Consider the following 7,808-nt stretch of genomic DNA (forward strand, 5'->3'; position numbering starts at 1 on the left):
CACCATCTCCAAATGGACTAAAATGAGATTCCACATTTCCCACGTCACCTAGAAGTTCCATCGGTTGCGTCCAAAATGATTTTTGAGCCTATGGTACGTTCGGCGCAAATCGTGCACCTATCTTGTGTCAAGACTAGCACTATCTCTAAATAGACCGAAACGAGCTTGCACTTGAACCTCGTGACCTAGGAGTACCATCGGTGCATCCAAAATGGTTTCTAAGCCTTGGTATGTTTGGCGCAAATCATGCACGTGTCTGTCACCGACACAAACACCATCTCCAAACGGACCAAAACATGATTGGGCAAGACCCGTGTAACCTAGGAGTTCCATCGGGTGCGTCCAAAATGATTTCCGAGCCTATGGTACTTTCCGCGCAAACCGTGCACCTATCTTGAGTCAAGATTAGCACTATCTCCAAACGGACCGAAACTAACTTCCACTTGAGCCTCGTCACCTAGGAGTACCATCTGGTGCGTCCAAAATGATTTCTGAGCCTATGGTACGTTCGGCGCAAACCATGCACCTATCTGCGTCAAGATTAGTACTATCTCGAAACGGACCGAAATGAGCTTCCACTTCAGCCTTGTCACCTAGGAGTACCATCAGGTGTATCCAAAGCGATTTCTGAGCCTATGGTACATTTGGCACAAACGATGCAACTATCTTGCACCAACACTAACACTGTTTCAAAACGGACTGAAACGAGATTCCACATGACCCTGTCACCTAGGAGTTCCATCATTTGCGTCCAAACCAATTTCTGAGCCAATGGTACGTTCGGCACAAACAGTGCACCTATCTTGAGTCAAGACTAGCACTATATCTAAACAGACCGAAACGAGCTTGCACTTGAGCCTCGTCACCTAGAAGTACAATCGGTGCATCCAAAATGGTTTCTGAGCCTATGGCGCAAACTGTGCACCTGTCTGTCACCGACACTAACACCATCTCCAAACGGACCGAAATGTGATTTGACATGACCCGTGTCACCTAGGAGTTCCATCGGGTGCGTCCAAAATGATTTCTGAGCCTATGGTACATTCCGCGCAAACCGTGCACCTATCTTGAGTCAAGATTAGCACTATCTCCAAACGGACCGAAACGAGCTTCCACTTGAGCCTCGTCACCTAGGAGTACCATCGGGTGCGTCCAAAATGATTTCTGAGCCGTGGTATGTTTGGCGCAAACCGTGCCCCTTTCTTGCACCGACAATAACACCGTCTCTAAACAGATAAAAACGAGATTCAACATGACCCACGTCATGTAGGAGTTCCATCAGGTGCGTCCAAAACGATTTCTGAGACTATGGTACGTTTGGCGCAAACCATGCACCTATCTACGTCAAGGTTTAGCACTATCTCCAAACGGACCCAAATGAGCTTCCACTTCAGCCTCGTCACCTAGGAGTACCATCGGGTGTATCGGAAATGATTTCTGAGCCTATGGTATGTTTGGCACAAACCATGCACCTATCTTGCACCGACACCAACACCATCTCCAAACAGACTGAAACGAGATTCCACATGACCCAGTCACCTAGGACTTCCATCGTTTGCATCCAAACCGATTTTCGAGCCTATGGTACATTCGGCGCAAAACATGCACCTATCTTGAGTCATGATTAACACTATCTCCAAACGGACTAAGAACGAGCTTCCACTTGAGCCTCGTCACCTAGGAGTACCATCGGGTGCATCCAAAATGATTTCTGAGCATATGGTATGTTTGGCGCAAACCGTGCACCTATCTTGCACCGACACTAACACCGTGTCCAAACAGATCGAAACGAGATTTGACAGGACCCACTCACCTAGGAGTTCCATCGGGTGCATCAAAAATGATTTCTAAGCCTGTGGTATGTTTGGCACAAACCATGCACCGACTTGCGTCAAGATTAGCACAATCTACTAACGGAACGAAACGAGCTTCCACTTGAGCCTTGTCATGTAGGAGTACCATCGGGTGTGTCCAAAACGACTTCTGAGCCTATGATACATTTGGCGCATACCTAGCACCCATGTTGCACTAACACTAACACCATCTCCAAATGGACTAAAATGAGATTCCACATTTCCCACGTCACCTAGAAGTTCCATCGGTTGCGTCCAAAATGATTTTTGAGCCTATGGTACGTTCAGCGCAAATCGTGCACCTATCTTGCGTCAAGACTAGCACTATCTCTAAACAGACCAAAACGAGCTTGCACTTGAACCTCGTGACCTAGGAGTACCATCGGTGCATCCAAAATGGTTTCTAAGCCTTGGTATGTTTGGCGCAAATCATGCACGTGTCTGTCACCGACACAAACACCATCTCCAAACGGACCAAAACGTGATTGGGCAAGACCCGTGTAACCTAGGAGTTCCATCGGGTGCGTCCAAAATGATTTCCGAGCCTATGGTACTTTCCGCGCAAACCGTGCACCTATCTTGAATCAAGATTAGCACTATCTCCAAACGGACCGAAACTAACTTCCACTTGAGCCTCGTCACCTAGGAGTACCATCTGGTGCGTCCAAAACGATTTCTGAGCCATGGTATGTTTGGCGCAAACCGTGCACCTATCTTGCACCGACATTAACATAGTCTCCAAACGGATCGAAACGAGATTCGAGATGACCCACGTCATGTAGGAGTTCCATCGGGCGCGTCCAAAATGATTTCTGAGCCTATGGTAAACCATGCACCTATCTGCGTTAAGATTAGTACTATCTCAAAATGGACCAAAATGAGCTTCAACTTTAGCCTCGTCACCTAGGAGTAGGGATGAAAACGGTATGGATATTTTCCGACCATATTCGAAACCAAATCCGTTTAGAGGGGTTGAGATCTGTCCGTATCTGAGTCTGGATATCCAACATCCGATACCATATCCGTATCCGAATACTCAAATTGCATATTTATAATGTCGATATCCAATCGTATCCTATCCGACATAGTTGACACTACCCGTATTCGAATCTGAATCCGGACAGAAATATGAAAACAAATGTAATATCGGTGATATCCGTCCATATCCAATCCATTTTCACCCTACCTAGGAGTACTATCAGGTGTATCCAAAGCGATTTCTGAGCCTATGGTACGTTTGGCACAAACCATGCAAATATCTACGTCAAGATTAGCACTATTTCCTAACGGACCGAAATGAGCTTCCACTTAAGCTTTGTCATGTAGGAGTACCATCGGGTGTGTCCACAATGATTTTTGAGCCTATGATACATTGGCACATACGATGCACCTATGTTGCACTAACACTAACACTGTCCCCAAACGGACTGAAATGAGATTCCACATGACCCACGTCACCTAGAAGTTCCATCGGGTGCGTCCAAGACGATTTCCAAGCCTATGATACGTTCGACGCTAACCGTGCACCAATCTTGAGTCAAGACTTGCACTATATCTAAACAGACCGGAACGAGCTTGCACTTGAGCCTCGTCACCTAGAAGTACAATCAGTGCATCCAAAATGGTTTCTAAGCCTATGGCACAAATCGTGCACCTGTCTGTCACTGACACTAACACCATCTCCAAATGGACCAAAATGTGAATCGGCATGACCCATGTCTCCTAGGAGTTTCATCGGGTGTGTCCAAAATGATTTCCGAGCCTATGGGACGTTCTGCGCAAACCATGCACCTACGTTGAGTCAAATTAGCACTATCTCCAAACAGACTGAAATGAACTTCCATTTGAGCCTCGTCACCTAGGAGTACCATCGGGTGCGTCCAAAATGATTTCTGAGCCGTGGTATGTTTGGCACAAACCGTGCCCATTTCTTGCACCGACACTAACACCGTCTCTAAACAGATAAAAACGAGATTCGACATGACCCACGTCATGTAGGAGTTCCATCGGGTGCGTCCAAAATGATTTCTGAGCCTATGGTACGTTTGGCGCAAACCATGCACCTATCTGCGTCTAGGTTTAGCACTATCTCCAAACAGACCCAAATGAGCTTCCACTTCAGCCTCGTCACCTAGGAGTACCATCGGGTGTGTCAGAAATGATTTCTGAGCGTATGGTATGTTTGGCACAAACCATGCACCTATCTTGCACCGACACCAACACCATCTCCAAATGGACTGAAACGAGATTCAACATGACCCGGTCACCTAGGACTTCCATCGTTTGCATCCAAACCGATTTCCGAGCCTATGGTACGTTCGGCGCAAAACATGCACCTATCTTGAGTCATGATTAACACTATCTCCAAACGGACTAAGAACGAGCTTCCACTTGAGCCTCATCACCTAGGAGTACCATCGGGTGCATCCAAAATGATATCTAAGCCTATGGTATGTTTGGCGCAAACCATGCACCTATCTTGCACCGACACTAACACCATGTCCAAACAAATCAAAACGAGATTTGACATGACCCACTCACCTAGGAGTTCCATCGGGTGCATCAAAAATGATTTATGAGCCTATGGTATGTTTGGCACAAACCATGCACTGACTTGCGTCAAGATTAGCACAATCTCCTAACGGAACGAAACGAGCTTCCACTTGAGCCTTGTCATGTAGGAGTACCATCGGGTGTGTCCAAAATGACTTCTGAGCCTATGATACATTTGGCGCATACCTAGCACCCATGTTGCACTAACACTAACACCATCTCCAAATGGACTAAAATGAGATTCCACATTTCCCACGTCACCTAGAAGTTCCATCGGTTGCGTCCAAAATGATTTTTGAGCCTATGGTACATTCGGCGCAAATCGTGCACCTATCTTGCGTCAAGACTAGCACTATCTCTAAACAGACTGAAACAAGCTTGCACTTGAACCTCGTGACCTAGGAGTACCATCGGTGCATCCAAAATGGTTTCTAAGCCTTGGTATGTTTGGCGCAAATCATGCACGTGTCTGTCACCGACACAAACACCATCTCCAAACGGACCAAAACATGATTGGGCAAGACCCGTGTAACCTAGGAGTTCCATCGGGTGCGTCCAAAATAATTTCCGAGCCTATGGTACTTTCCGCGCAAATCGTGCACCTATCTTGAGTCAAGATTAGCACTATCTCCAAACGGACCGAAACTAACTTCCACTTGAGCCTCGTCACCTAGGAGTACCATCTGGTGCGTCCAAAACGATTTCTGAGCCATGGTTTGTTTGGCGCAAACCGTGCACCTATCTTGCACCGACATTAACATAGTCTCCAAACGGATCGAAACGAGATTCGAGATGACCCATGTCATGTAGGAGTTCCATCGGGCGCGTCCAAAATGATTTCTGAGCCTATGGTAAACCATGCACCTATCTGCGTTAAGATTAGTACTATCTCAAAATGGACCAAAATGAGCTTCCACTTTAGCCTCGTCACCTTGGAGTAGGGATGAAAACGGTATGGATATTTTCCAACCATATTCGAAACCAAATCCGTTTAGAGGGGTTGAGATCGGTCCGTATCTGAGTCTGGATATCCAACATCCGATACCGTATCCGTATCCGAATACTCAAATCGCATATTTATAATGTCGATATCCAATCGTATCCTATCCGACATAGTTGACACTACCCGTATTCGAATCCGAATCCGGACAGAAATATGAAAACAAATGTAATATCGGTGATATCCGTCCGTATCCGATCCATTTTCAGCCTACCTAGGAGTACTATCGGGTGTATCCAAAGCGATTTCTAAGCCTATGGTATGTTTGGCACAAACCATGCACATATCTACGTCAAGATTAGCACTATTTCCTAATGGACCATAATGAGCTTCCACTTAAGCTTTGTCATGTAGGAGTACCATCGGGTGTGTCCATAATGATTTTTGAGCCTATGATACATTGGCACATACGATGCACCTATGTTGCACTGACACTAACACTGTCCCCAAACAGACTGAAACGAGATTCCACATGACCCACGTCACATAGAAGTTCCATCGGGTGCGTCCAAGACGATTTCCGAGCCTATGATACGTTCGACGCTAACCGTGCACCAATCTTGAGTCAAGACTTGCACTATATCTAAACAGACCGGAACGAGCTTGCACTTGAGCCTCGTCACCTAGAAGTACAATCAGTGCATCCAAAATGGTTTCTAAGCCTATGGCCCAAATCGTGCACCTGTCTGTCACTGACACTAACACAATCTCCAAATGGACCAAAATGTGAATCGGCATGACCCGTGTCTCCTAGGAGTTTCATCGGGTGCGACCAAAATGATTTTCGAGCCTATGGTACGTTCCGCGCAAACCATGCACCTACGTTGAGTCAAATTAGCACTATCTCCAAACAGACTGAAAGGAACTTCCACTTGAGCCTCGTCACCTAGGAGTACCATCGGGTGCGTCCAAAATGATTTCTGAGCCGTGGTATGTTTGGCGCAAACCGTGCCCATTTCTTGCACCGACACTAACACCGTCTCTAAACAGATAAAAACGAGATTCGACATGACCCACGTCATGTAGGAGTTCCATCGGGTGCGTCCAAAATGATTTCTGAGCCTATGGTACGTTTGGCGCAAACCATGCACCTATCTGCGTCTAGGTTTAGCACTATCTCCAAATAGACCCAAATGAGCTTCCACTTCAGCCTCGTCACCTAGGAGTACCATCGGGTGTGTCGGAAATGATTTCTGAGCCTATGGTATGTTTGGCACAAACCATGCACCTATCTTGCACCGACACCAACACCATCTCCAAATGGACTGAAACGAGATTCCACATGACCCGGTCACCTAGGACTTCCATCGTTTGCATCCAAACCGATTTCCGAGCCTATAGTACGTTCGGCGCAAAACATGCACCTATCTTGAGTCATGATTAACACCATCTCCAAACGGACTAAGAACGAGCTTCCACTTGAGCCTCGTCACCTAGGAGTACCATCGGGTGCATCCAAAATGATTTCTGAGCCTATGGTATGTTTGGCGCAAACCGTGCACCTATCTTGCACCGACACTAACACCATGTCCAAACAGATCAAAATGAGATTTGACATGACCCACTCACCTAGGAGTTCCATCGGGTGCATCAAAAATGATTTATGAGCCTATGGTATGTTTGGCACAAACCATGCACTGACTTGCGTCAAGATTAGCACAATCTCCTAACGGAACGAAACGAGCTTCCACTTGAGCCTTGTCATGTAGGAGTACCATCGGGTGTGTCCAAAACGACTTTTGAGCCTATGATACATTTGGCACATACCTAGCACCCATGTTGCACTAACACTAACACCATCTCCAAATGGACTAAAATGAGATTCCACATTTCCCACGTCACCTAGAAGTTCCATCGGTTGCGTCCAAAATGATTTTTGAGCCTATGGTACATTCGGCGCAAATCGTGCACCTATCTTGCGTCAAGACTAGCACTATCTCTAAATAGACCGAAAACGAGCTTGCACTTGAACCTCGTGACCTAGGAGTACCATCGGTGCATCCAAAATGGTTTCTGAGCCTTGGTATGTTTGGCGCAAATCATGCACGTGTCTGTCACCGACACAAACACCATCTCCAAACGAACCAAAACGTGATTGGGCAAGACCCGTGTAACCTAGGAGTTCCATCGAGTGCGTCCAAAATGATTTCCAAGCCTATGGTACTTTCCGCGCAAACCATGCACCTATCTTGAGTCAAGATTAGCACTATCTCCAAACAGACCGAAACTAACTTCCACTTGAGCCTCGTCACCTAGGAGTACCGTCTGGTGCGTCCAAAACGATTTCTGAGCCATGGTATGTTTGGCGCAAACCGTGCACCTATCTTGCACCGACATTAACATAGTCTCCAAACGGATCGAAACGAGATTCGAGATGACCCACGTCATGTAGGAGTTCCATC

The sequence above is a fragment of the Miscanthus floridulus genome, chromosome 17, assembly GCF_019320115.1.
Source record: "Miscanthus floridulus cultivar M001 chromosome 17, ASM1932011v1, whole genome shotgun sequence".
NCBI classification, from domain to species: Eukaryota; Viridiplantae; Streptophyta; class Magnoliopsida; order Poales; family Poaceae; genus Miscanthus; species Miscanthus floridulus.